General features: G+C 28.9%; 1 long non-coding RNA gene across 3 annotated transcripts; it reads left to right on the forward strand.

Annotated features, from left to right (window-relative positions):
* The first annotated feature begins 10252 nt into the window (after positions 1-10252).
* On the forward strand, positions 10253-13467 carry LOC145014184 (uncharacterized). 3 transcript variants are annotated; one of them, XR_013665444.1, is made up of 5 exons: positions 10253-10886; positions 11018-11379; positions 11747-11817; positions 11928-11979; positions 13363-13467. It is a non-coding gene; the product is annotated as an uncharacterized LOC145014184 (long non-coding RNA). The 3 variants fall into 3 exon arrangements; XR_013665443.1 differs by lacking the exon at positions 13363-13467 and adding an exon at positions 12055-12168 and having other exon boundaries at positions 11018-11383; XR_013665442.1 differs by lacking the exon at positions 13363-13467 and adding an exon at positions 12055-12168.
* The last annotated feature ends 274 nt before the right edge of the window (positions 13468-13741 follow it).

The raw sequence follows: 13741 nt of genomic DNA on the forward strand, positions 1-13741 counted from the left end.
TGTCAAATGCTAATTTCTATCAGCTACTTTATAAAATGTTACTTTTACCTCTTTAGTTTTGAACACCAACATTTTTCATCTCTTTACCGTTTGTATTTTTGCATGTTTTCAAGTTTAACATATTTGGTCGTTACGTAGAAAACAAATTACAAGAACGGTCCTTGTAATTTACATAATAGGTCCTTGTACATAATTATATTTATAAGAATGGTGCATATGTTTTAAAAATTACATAAATGCCCATTCCTAATAATAAATTTTAAAAGGTGAGCTTTCATCCCTATGTAGAAAATTTATTACAAAAATGGTCACTATGAGTTTTTTTTTTTTTTTTTTTTTTTTTGAAACAGACTCTATAATTTTGTAAGCAAAATCTTGTCTATGTACCCCGCGAAGCGGAGAGGGTCATTTTCTAATTACCAAATAAATAAGATGTTATTTGGGAATAGATAAAAAGTTGAAGACAAAAAAATGACATTAACTTTATCTTCTTTCATAAGTAACTTACAGGTGCTACACTATTTTCTAGACTTTATCAATTTCTTAATATTTGACTTGGGTACAACACTTACCCGTGTTTTATATAATTATATCTACATATACACACAAACACTAAATAATAATAAAGAGAAGAAAGAGAAAGTAAATAAAAGAGACCTAAAAATAGAAGAGATCAGAGAAGGATGATGTGACAATCGTAAAAATTAGGTCGCGTTAAACGAATAATGTTAGTCTAATCAATGTTATAATATACCTACTGTATAATGATCATATCATTTTGATTTTTATAGGGTATTATATTTTGATTAAAAGAGATATATATGTATTAGACATTATTATGCGGTATGAATAGGTTCATCAGCTAGTCCTTAAAAATAAGAAATTTTGGACATAAAGAACGTCGAAAACGAAGCTTGTATGCAAAAGATACAATCGTTTAAAGAAATACGAGACATCTTAGTAAATGAATTTTTATTCCCGATCAATTTCCTATGAGTCTCATTCAGTTGAGGAATTTATCATGTTCCTAGCTTTTGATGCCCAAAAATATCCCGAGTTGTTGTAGATAAGGACAAACGGTTAAGGTTCACCTTCTTCACCAAGTAAATTTTGGATGATTTGTATGGTCATCATGGGGTTTGTATCCAAAAGTTAATTATATATTATGAATCAGGTTTTGATGTAGTATATGATTTAAGAGCTAACTTTTCCGTCTCGCATCATATCGAATCTTTTACAAAGTGAAAGTTCGCAATTGTAATTGGATAATGTCCAAAAACCTTTTTCAAACGCTTTGTTAGGATAGCTACACTATTTCTTAATGACTAGAAATCGAACCATTTTACTTAGAAACTCATCCAGTATTTTATTTTATTAACAAAAAAGACATCACCTATCTTTCACGAAACGTCTGTCTCCTAGTCGGATTAGATTAATTATTTAGGTTTATTGTGGTCCGTTGGATCATTTTTCATTTTGGATCGTCAGAACATCAACTTGAAAACTATAAATAAGAGGGAGGGACTCCTCATGTTCTTTCACCTCTTTCCCATATATTCATCCCTAATCAATTCCCTCTCTCAGCTGCCTAACTCCGCCGACCGAAACCAGTATCGTCCGCCTAGCATCGTCGCGTCGAGAAACCACCGTAACAACCATTTTTTGCCCCTATTTCTTGCGACTAACATTCGGCAAAACCCTATCCAATCATCCTATGCTAATCAGCCACCTCCGAAAAACCCATTGACATCGACAGCCGCTGCCGCCATACGTCGCCTTTATTCGCCTTTGCTAGAGTCTTTTTCCAGCCAATTTCTAGATAGTTTCCTATTAGATTCTAGCAGAGCACTATTCCTCTTGTCAAAAACACTATTCATCGCGCGAAGACACTATTCACCAGTGAAAATACTATTCCCACGACACTATTCACTGAACTTCGAAACTGCTACTTTTTCGGAAATTCTTAATATCTTCGGTTTCTCGCATACGCTTCAACCAAGTGAGTGTCACGAGCCCTATTTTAAATCTTTTATCGTTTTTGGGAGGGGGGATACATGCAATAACTATATTTTTTTCTATTATGTCTATAGAAATGTTATTTAAACTATATCAAAAGTCAATTTAAAAAATGGATATAGTATGATTGTATTGTAGAAACTCTATGTTAATATCGAATATAGTGATAATACTGTAGAACATCGAATTATGGAATGATTATAGTAGTGTATAGCATTGTAGATATTTTTCCCGAAAAGTTATAATATAAAGTTAGGGTTATCAAATTGATTTGATATCAATAAATTAATACAATAGGATTATATTGTAGAAACTTTATCTCAATACCGAATACAAAGATAATATTGTAGAACCTTGAATTATGGAATGATTACAGTAGTGTATAGTACTATAGATATTTTTCCCGGAAACTTATAATATACAGTTAGGGCCGTTGAACTGATTTAATATCAATAAATTAATACAATAGGATTATATTGTAGAAAATCTATCTCAATAGCGAATATAGTGGTAATACTGTAGAACCTCGAATTATGGAATGATCACAATAGTGCACATCACTGCAGATATTTTGCCCGAAAACTTATAATACAAAGTTAGGGCCATCAAATTGATTCAATATCAATAAATTAATACAATAGGATTGTATTGTTGAAACTCTATCTCAATACTAAATTTAGTAGAAATGTTATAGAACCTCGAATTAAGGAATGATTGTAGTATTATGTATTGTTTCGGGAATAATAACCAAAAATTTGTTATAAAAGTTAGGGTTATTAATATGTTTTAAATCCATGTGAGCCTTTTTCATCAAAATAAGTATCAATATACTTAGAAAAACATATGGCTTATAACAATTCATTCATATGGAGCGGGAGAATCATACATATAAAGCTAACATTTTTTCTTGAATCTCATGCATTTGAAACCTCTTTTTTGTAACTTCCACAAACCACATTCATTTGAAATCTCATTTTTTAACTAATGCAACTCAAAAGTTTTCTTAATTATGATTTAACACTCAAAAGTTTTATAACTTATATTATGTTTAATTAGCATTTAGTGAAAAGTTTACTATAAAAAGGCCAATCTTTTGGGAAGATATACATACAAATCATATATAAATTTCAGAAAGAAAATAAACTTAAAAGGTTTTGTGTTGAATTCAGGTATTATCACCACTTTTGGAGATATGCTATTATATTAGAGCTTTTAATTTGTAAGTTTGTTATACTAATCGTTTTTCTATTTTATTTGTTTTTGGATTATTGTAATACATTCGTTGTATATTGTGGTTTAATCGTTAATATATTGATAATATGTTATATAGGGTGATGTCAAAAATATTTAATTAAATATTTTAAATATGTTTTTTTTTGTTTTGTAATTGTACCATTTCAAAAGGATAATTAATTAAAACTCATATATATGTTATACTTTCCATCTCTCTCTCTCTCTCTCTCTCTCTATATATATATATATATATATATATATATATATATATATATATATATGTATGTCAAAACACTTCAACCAAAATTCATTTAAAATCTAATATTTCAAATACTTTTTAATAATTATTGTAAAAAATTCAACATGTGAAATTGACTGATTAATAAAAATATTAATGTTTTGAGACTCCTAAACTTATATTATTTAATTTGTTAGTTAACTAAAATATTTTTCCTACATAAAGATAATATTTTTATGTTTGGTTACTCATATTTGTTTATGTAATTAGAAAACAAGATGTACATAGAATGACTACTTCAATTTCACATAGGAATCGATATCACTAGAGAGGTATGTTGTCTTTGACCGGTGGTAGGAGATCCACATATCCTTTTTAGTTATTTATATTAATGCTTAGTAATATCTATTTTGTATTCCTATTCACCTTAATCTTTTAGGTACAAATTAAGGCAGAGGATTCTCGACGCACCAACATAAAGTCAAACGTACGTCTGGCAAAATATGTAATTAAAATTAAATATCATATTTACTAATCGACTTATTTTAAAACTCTTGATGACATTTATGTATAATGATATATTTTGTATGACTTCATTCTTAATTTCAATGTTTAATATTTGAAAGTTCATATATGAAACATTGGATGTTTTGGTGTAATATAAATAGTGTAATACAAAATTTAATAGTTCAATATTGTTTATTAATAACTCATTCAAAACAACTTATTTCTTATTTTATATTAATGTTATACAAAAACTTATAATATATATTAGATATTATAAAAGTGAAAGTAAAGTTTATAAGGTATGGATAATATTAGATAGTATCAAAATATTAGTTGATGGATTTTATGTTATTTGATAATTCGGTTAATACTCAAAACATAACTAAAAACGTAAATTTCAACATATTTCTATTTTTTCCCATAATTATTTTAACCACTTAAATGAATTCTTACGCAACGTGCAAGGTTACGCCTAGTTATATATAGATCTATATGGGTTGACACCCCCACCGGTGATAATTATGTGTGTGTGCATGTGTGTGTGTGTGTATATATATATATATATATATATATATATATATATATATATATATATATATATATATATGATAGAAAACTATCTATATATCCAAATCATACTTTTCGGTCTCGAAAAATATTTGTCATTGCTATTACTGACATACTATTTAGGAGAAAAGTACTGTAGTGGTAAAAGTATTGTTTTGGTAGAAAAGTATTGTGTTGGTAACCATACTGTTTTGGGAGAAAAAATACGGTTTTAGTAAACATATTGTTTTGGTAAACAACAATGTATTGTTTTGGTAAACAACAAAGTGTTGTTTTAGTAAACATACCGATTTGGTAGAAAAGTACTTTTTTGGTAGACATAATGTTTTTGGAGAAAAGTAGTGTTTTGGTAAACATATTGTTTTGGTAGAAAAATATTGTTTTGGTAAAAGAACTATTTTGTTTGGGAGAAAAGTATTGTTGTGGTAAACATATTGAGTTGATAGAAAAGTATTGTTTTGGATAAACTTACTGTTTTGGTATAAATGTACATTTTCCGTAAGATACTTTTGGATAGAAAGTATATTTTCAGTAATATAATTTTTGTGTAGAAAGCACATTTTCAGTAACATACTTTTGGTAGAAAAGTACACTTTTAGTAGACATACTTTTTGGTATAAAAATACATTTGGTTTAAGTTATTATAAACCTATGAACTCACCAACTTTTTAGTTGATACTCTTTCATAATGCATCTATTCTCAGGAAATAAGAGCAAGATGATTTTAATTATGGAATGAAGTCATGGAGATACAATATCCAATCGATTAGTTTCAGTGGCCTCTCATTGGAGGGTTACTTATGTATTTCAGTTAATGTAACTTTAAACAAGTAGCAATGTAAACCCTTTATCGGTAAAAATATTTTCGATATTAGATTATTTGTTATGCCTATTTTATGTATGCAAATGACTGTGATTCATGATGCTCTCTCACTGCCCTGACATTTTCGCCATCCGACTAGGGGTGTAACAGATGAGAGTGGACAATAGAGAAGTATGTTAGAGCTTTCAATTGTTAGGGTTGAAAAGGATAGATGGTAGAGGAGAAGGCTAACAAGCGGACGATAAGGCCAAACCATTGACCCAACCAGCAAGCTTTATTGATGGAGAGGATTGGCAAAGCAAAGGCACTAAGGTCGGAGTTAATGACCAACGGACGAAGCTAAATGAACACACTGACGCCCTGTAACAACAAAGAAATCTTTTGGGGATAGTGGTTAAGCAGTGGTGTTGATAACCCGAAAATATGTAAATGACGTTTTTCTAGGGCTTTATCGTTACTATATTATTTTCTTATATTTTACATGTTTTTATGATTCTAAAGATGTTATATTCATAGAAAAGTTTCTTTTTATCACCACCACTAGTTACTTATACATTTGTATATTACTTAATAGGGTTAATGCCATAAAACCCTCCAATTTTCAACAAATGTTCGGTTATATCCTAAGTCCATTTTTATGTCTACAAAAACCGCACATTTGGGCAAAAATTGTCATAATTGCCCCATTTTTTTTTTCCGATTTTACCCTTTTATGGCATTAATGGATGTTTGGTTTACAATGTTGGGAGAAAGAGATCTCGAAAGGCTCATGTTTGTAAGGTTTCTGCCAAGTAAAAGAAAGACAATGAGTAAAATTACATGAATTATAGATTACATATTATTATTATGAGTAAAATCTATAATGATGTGATGGACTCACATTCCAATCATGCGAACATTAGATCCATTAGTGCATGTAATTCTACTCCATACGTTCTCTCAGGGTAAATAGGGATTGTCATTCCAACCAAATTTAGGATTCTGAATCCGTCCTTCAAACTCTTTAATCCAATCACTATAAAAACATAAATTCAAATTAATTTTTATTCTTTTAGCACCATGCCAGGAAGCTAATGAAATTAGGGAAAAGAACCTAACCATCTCTCGTTTGAGTTCTTCCACCATATGGTAGCACCTTAAAGATTTCTCCACCATTAATCAAAGGGGCAAGAGTAGAATAAGGAGCACGAGTTAGTATGATCTTTGTAGGACTAGAAAGTCACCATTGGTTAGCAAACAAAGTGATGTCTGTCTGAGGAACCTTTAGATCACTATAATATGTAATACCATTAATGTTGATGATGAAAACCCTAGAAGTCCCAGTGTCATCTTCAAAGTAGAGAGCAATGTCATAGGTTGGCTAACTGTGAAAGGTGTCTAAAACACTTTCCGTGGAGGTAGGTTCCAGAAACCAATAATGGATACGTTTTCTCCCCTTACAAATGTTGGATTTTTTTTTCACCATATAGCTCCCAATAATTATCAAATTGATCATTCGGGTATCTAAAGTTACACTCAATATGTTAGATTTAGTATATACGCTACAAAAGTCTTCACATAATTATGCTAATTTCATGGCGTCACAATCAAAAGCATGTAATTGGAACTATTAGAGTCGTTTTATTCTTATTTAATAAGTTATCAATCTTAATTTTCAATTCACAATGAAGAAAGGGTATTAATCAAGTCACAAGAGACTAGAACATCTAGTTTAATTACTGGAATTGATCGATGAGAAATGGCGGCCATACCTTATTATCTTCACAATCAATCTAAGACTAAAATTCCCAAAATCTGTCGAATTATACAAGGAATCAACCAATAATACAAATTCCCCTAATGCCATAGAAGGGTAAAATCGAAAAAGAGGTTAATGATGACAATTTTTGTCAAAATGTGCAGTTTTGTGTACATAAAAATGGACTTCGGATATACCTGAACATTTTTTGAAAATTTGAGGGCTTTTATGGCATTAGCCCCTACTTAATATAAGAATTTTCTTTTTGATAACAGCTGGTAACTAGTATTATACTCGTCCGATGGTCAGGTTGATCGATGTAAAGAATGTATTCATTTTATTTTCTTCTATAGCATCACATTTTTATTTGTGTCCATCATAACATTATACTATGACAAACCTACCTACTTATATAAATTTTACATGTTGGGAGCAATGTGCATTTGTTGATTTGTTTATTATAGGATCCTATTTTAAAGTACATTGCTATTTTTCTAGAGTTTTAAATTGAAATATAGTATGCCATAAATATTCATAAATATTTATCAAATGATTGTAGTTTTTAACTTGTTTATTAAAAGATGGTATACTTTAATGTTGAAAACGAGAATAGTAATAAAAGATTAAACAAATGAACTCAACTTGACCAGTCGAACCGGTTGGAACATGACCCGATGAAATGAGCGAGTCAATCATGAATGAGTTTTTATTCATTTCTGACTAGTTTATAACCCGTGGGAACCACAGTTATAAAATTAATTAAACTTTTCTAATAAAAATTTATCTTTATTAATCAATTATTTTAAAGACAAAATTTCACAATTGGTCCTTGTGGTTTACAGAATATCGCACTTTGAGGACTTCCTAGCAAAAAGTCACGCGACTGGTCCTTGTGGTTTTTAAAATTACATGAAAGGTCATCCTGCCGTTAAATCTAGCTTTTTTGCCGAGGAAAAAGACTATTTTGCCCTTGAACTAATATTGCAATACACTACAAAACTCAAGGACCATTCGTGTAATTTTCTAAATATGAAATTATATATATATATATATATATATATATATATATATATATATATATATATATATATATATATATATATATATATAAATATATAATTTCAACAATTTGATAATTTTTTTTTTTTTTTTATCTTTTTGACATTTTGATTTCTATTTTTATTTTATACTTTTAGTAATTTATGGCTTTTTGTTATATTTTTATTTATTTTGAATCAAGTAAATAAACTTAAATTCGATAAACCATGTCGAAATTATTTTTTCCTTTAATTTTTCTTATTTATGAATTGAAGCGTTAATATTATTTTATTTTATTTTAATTTTATGTCGTTACTGTTAATGTTTTTTTTTATCACTCAATAGTTAATATCGTTAGCAACTTTATGTTTGTATTTATCATTATCCTTATTTGACCTTTTGTTTTCTATTTTTGGTATAATTTTAATTATTTATTATTTTTCTATTGTTTTTATTTATTTTGATTCAAGTAATGAAAAATAGAAACACATAAAACAAAAACTCAAACACCAAATTCTAATATACTCTAATATATTAATACATTTTAAATTTTCATCTACTTTTTTGGTTTTTTCGTATTTTTTTTAATTTTTTTTGCATAATTTTTTTTTATTTTTTTTTCATATTATTTTTTAATTATTTCCTTTTTTTTTCGTTTTATTTTTCATCAACTTGATAACATTTTTTTGACCTTTTCCAAAAAGTGTAAAATGTATGAATACAGTAGAGTATATTATAATTTTGGTGTTTGAGGTTTTTTAGTTTTTTTTTTTATTTTTTTTTTAATAATTTTGGTTATTTATGGTTTTTGTAATTTTTTTATTTTCATTCGTATAAATAAAATAGTTATATTTACAAATATAAATAAAGAAAATAAACATAACTTTTTTATTTACACAAATCAAAATACAAAAAAAAGTTACAAAAACCATAAATAACAAAAACTAATAAGAAAAATGCGAAAAAAAAACAAAAAATATGAAATGTATAAAATGTATCAATATATTAGAGTATTTTACAACTTTGGTGTTTGAGTTTCTTGTTTTTTGTTTTTTTGTTTTTTTTTTCTATTTTTCATTACTTGAATTAAAATAATAGAAGAATAATAAATAACTAAATATATATAAAAAAACAACAAAAAACGAAATAATGATAATGATAAATACAGACATAAAGTTGCTAACGATATTAACTATGGAGCATCGAAGTAAAAAAAAAACCGTAACAACATAAAATTAAAAAAATAAAAAAACATTAGCGTTTCATTTCTTAATTAAGAAAAAAAAAAGTTTCGATATGGTTTATCGAATTTAAGTTTATTTACTTAAATCAAAATAAATAAAATCATTAAAAAAACCATACATAACTAAAATTATATTTATAATTTTTATATATACAAAATTTCATATTTAAAAAATTACACGAATGGTCTTTGAGGTTTGTAGTGTATTGCAATATTAGTAAAAGAGCAAAATAATCTTTTTCCTTAAAATCTAACGGTAAAAAAGTTAGATTTAACGGCAGGAGGACCTTTCATGTAATTTTACAAACCACAGGGACCAATCGCACGACTTTTTGCTAGAAAGTCCTCAAAGTGCGATATTCTGTAAACCACAGGGACCAATTGTGAAATTTTGTATATTTTAAATAAATTATTAATATATATATATATATATATATATATATATATATATATATATATATATATATATATATATATATATATATATATATATATATATCAAAATTTTGTTGTTATTAAAACTTCAAATTTAACATATAATTAGAAAATATAAATTTGAATTTTGGAATGAGTTGCCTTATATATATACACGACACATGATATAATATTAATTAGTAGTTGTATTAGAGTAACATTTAAGAAAAAAAAATTAAAATTATTCATTTATTAGAATATGGGTTTGAAATATTACAAAAAAAAATTAAAACTATTTATTTATTATATATTCTATTAATTGTTAAAAAGATGGTGAACAATAATTTTTTTTTTTTTGCTCTTTCATAATTTGACACGGAAGTCTTCCTCTTTAGTATTTTGACACGAAAGCTTACTCTATTTCTCATTTGATCCCACAGAGCGCCATATGTTTTCCGATTGTTATCTTGTCTTTTTTTCTGCTTTGATGTGTTGGTTCAAAACAAATGAACAATGCAAAATGCTGAAAAGTTCTCGTGTATTATTCAGTGAAAAACAAGGAACAGAAGGCTGCAATATATAGCAGCACTTACAACTGAAAACGTAAATGCTGGAACATGAAAAGACTAAAAATAAAAGCAGGAAATATGAAAGACTTCAACAGTTATGAAGACACACACTCAGTCTTCAACATGATGGTCGTGTTGCCGCCCTTTTCATCCCGTACTCTTCGTTCCTGGTGTTTTGTACTTCGTTCCTGGTGTTCTTATTTCTTAATTCTTTTTTCTTTACCTTTCCTTCTTCTTCTTATCTACTATCACTTTTTGTTCCTCTTATACGTTTCTGTATGAGAGATTTCGCTTAATCCATGGATGCTCTCATTGAGTAATTTTCCAACACGCAAATGGGAAACTTAATTTTTGGCTGGAATTGTTACATTTGTCCTTTTTATTATGCATAACAAGTGTTTGATAAAATGTCTCAACAGCCAACACAATGTATAGTCACACAGGTAGCTTAATTTCTGCACATAAATTGGAGCCGACTTGAAACACGTAGCTTAACGAAGGTTAGTCTTATTTACTTGAATTTGGTAAATTGGTGCATATAGTCACAGTCAGGTAGCTTAATTTCTGCACTTGATTGGTAAATTTTAACATGAAAGCTGACTTAAATGTTAGTTTTTGCTATTGAAATCAGGGTGCTAGGGGATTGCATGACACCATTGTTGCTGGAATTAAAGCTTATGATCGTTGGGGGATTTCTTATCAAAATGGTCATTTTTTTGGATATGGGATTGGAAAAAGGTAAGGTTCGCAGGGTTAATTGAGGAATTCTCATTTTCTGATGTTGGTATTGACCGCCTTCTACTACTTTCATCTACTTTTCGCACCGCTCATTCGAAAAGTTGTCACCTTTGTCATCAAAGTAAGGACGCAAAGGGACTGCGGTTCTTCGTTCCTCTGTGCTGTGTGTTAACGGGAACGAAAAAAAGGGAGGGCGGCCCCCGATGCACCACCGGAGAAACCAGCGCCATAGCCGGAGACTACCGGAAAAACTTTGTAGGTTAAACCATTTTCCTATTTCTGATTTCTTCGTTAAGATTAGCTACACCATCGATTGAATCTTTTCAATTACACATTATCGACAACTGGAAGACACGTCTAGAAAGCTTTTTCGATTTCAAATAGATGAAGGTCGATTGCAAAATTGATTTTCTTTTTTCACTTCTGGTTTTAGGTATTACGTTTTTTTGTCCAACACACTTCTACACTTCTGTGAAATTGATTGTCTTTTTTCGCTTCTGAGTATGTATTTTTTTCGTTTTTTTCTTGTGCTCAATTATAGCATGTTATTCAAATCTAGTAAAAATTGAATCGCTTATAGAAGACTCTGTTCATAATTAGAATGGGTTATGTTCAATGACAGTGTATTTTATCAATTGCTCATGTTGGAAGAAAACAAAATCAATGGTTTTCACATCATCCTATACTAAAATGGTAACCAAATTTGTTACATTTCTACAGCCTTTACAAAATCTTACTCTCCATAACTTGATACTGAGAATTTTTTTTTTTTTTTTTTAATTTGTTGCTATCTGCCATTAAAGGGACCTTTTTGCTCTCCATATAAAGATCTGGTCAGAAAGCACCCTAGACATTGTAAGTGATCTTTCAGTGATGGTTTTTTGACATTTTGAAATTATATAACCGTGTTCCTCTTAATGTCTTATGTAGATGGGATTCAGAACTGTGTGATCTTTAAAAGACAAAAATACCCCTCCACAACTCAATCCTTTTTTCACCCATACAAAAGATTATAATAAAAAATATAAATGGACATATATACCCTTCTAAGGAGAGAGAGAGAGAGAGAGAGAGAGAGAGAGAGAGAGAGAGAGAGAGAGAGAGAGAGAGAGAGAGAGAGAGAGAGAGAGAGAGAGAGAGAGAGAGAGAGAGAGAGAGAGAGAGAGACCGACCACCTCGTTATAACATATATTTATATAGCTTTAGACCATCTCTCATGTATTAAACTCATATGATTTTAATGGATTCACACATACATTTCATTCACTATACAATTTTATCTGTTAAATTCTACATTCCATTAAACTTCATATAATTATATATATGTGTTTAAAAGAGGAGAGAGAGTGTAGAGTTCAATGGGTTTAAACTCCTCATTCTATTCAGTGTCATGTTACTAACCCATAATAGGGATTTTGAGTTTGATGAGATTCAACTCTCCATTAGACTATGAGTAGAGATGGCTTAAGAGGTAATCATTGACCCCAAATGGCAAAAGCAAAGATAATCACTCTGTGCTTGCCTATAGGCTAGACATTAGTTTGAGTTAAAAAGGCAACATTTCAGTTATAAACACTATTTAAAAGGAAAAAAATAACAAATATAGCCATTTGTCTACCTTTTTTGCCAAAATCTTCAGCATTTCCGAAAATGACCATAGGGTTCACAAAGGGCCTTTTGCGGACTCAACATGCCCTCTATGGATTTAACATATATTTAAAGAGTCAAATTTCAAAATTTTGTTTTCCAATTTGTAAAAGAACAAGCTCGTGAAGCTTTTTCACTTTTGGAAAATTGAGTTTGTAAAATCAATCCTAAAGAACGAGTCCACAAAGATTTGAGCAGATACTAAAAGTATCTGTACCAATTATCCTAAGGTTAATGTTTCATAATTACTTTCCTACCCTTTAAGTGATTCCAAAATCTTAGTTCTGGGATAGGGATTTGCAAGAATTAGCGGATCAAATGGAGTATTTAAGGGCGTACAATGCTTAAACTATTGAGATTTTATTGTTTGTGGGGTGTCTGCAACTCCACCTCTTCTTTAGTACAAGTTAGAGAGATGCATATGATTCTTTAATTTCTTGTGTTGAGCTGATTGTGGATTTTGCAAGGAGACTAGGCTGTTGTTTTTCGTATCCTTTTTGATGTTTTTATTTTATTTAATGTTTTTTTTGTTAGCAGTAAATTTATTTTGGGACAAAATACCCTTTCATTTATTATCTCTGTTTCTTGTAGAGGCCAAAGAAACAAGAAAGAGAAGTTAGAGGGGTAAATTTAGAGCTAAAAGTGAAGGTTAATTTTGTTGGGTTTACGGTATGTTGGTCATAAAATTAAAAAAAAAAAAAAAAAAAAAAAAAAAAAAAAAAAAAAAAAAAAAATTACCGGAAAAAATAATTCAAAATATTTTTGAATTCTGTTGATACTTCAGTTAGGGTATAATTACGTTGCTTTCTTATACAAACGCATATTTATACATGTATCTCCAAAAATAAGTTCAAAATAAACGATTCTTGTAGACAAAAGAAAATCATTCTCTACTTAACACATTACCATCACCATTTTTAAAGTAAAGTCAACGAAATACAAAACAACAATTTATCAACATTTAGGTAAA

This window comes from Lactuca saligna, chromosome 9, assembly GCF_052625555.1.
Source record: "Lactuca saligna cultivar CGN05327 chromosome 9, ASM5262555v1, whole genome shotgun sequence".
Taxonomy (NCBI): Eukaryota; Viridiplantae; Streptophyta; class Magnoliopsida; order Asterales; family Asteraceae; genus Lactuca; species Lactuca saligna.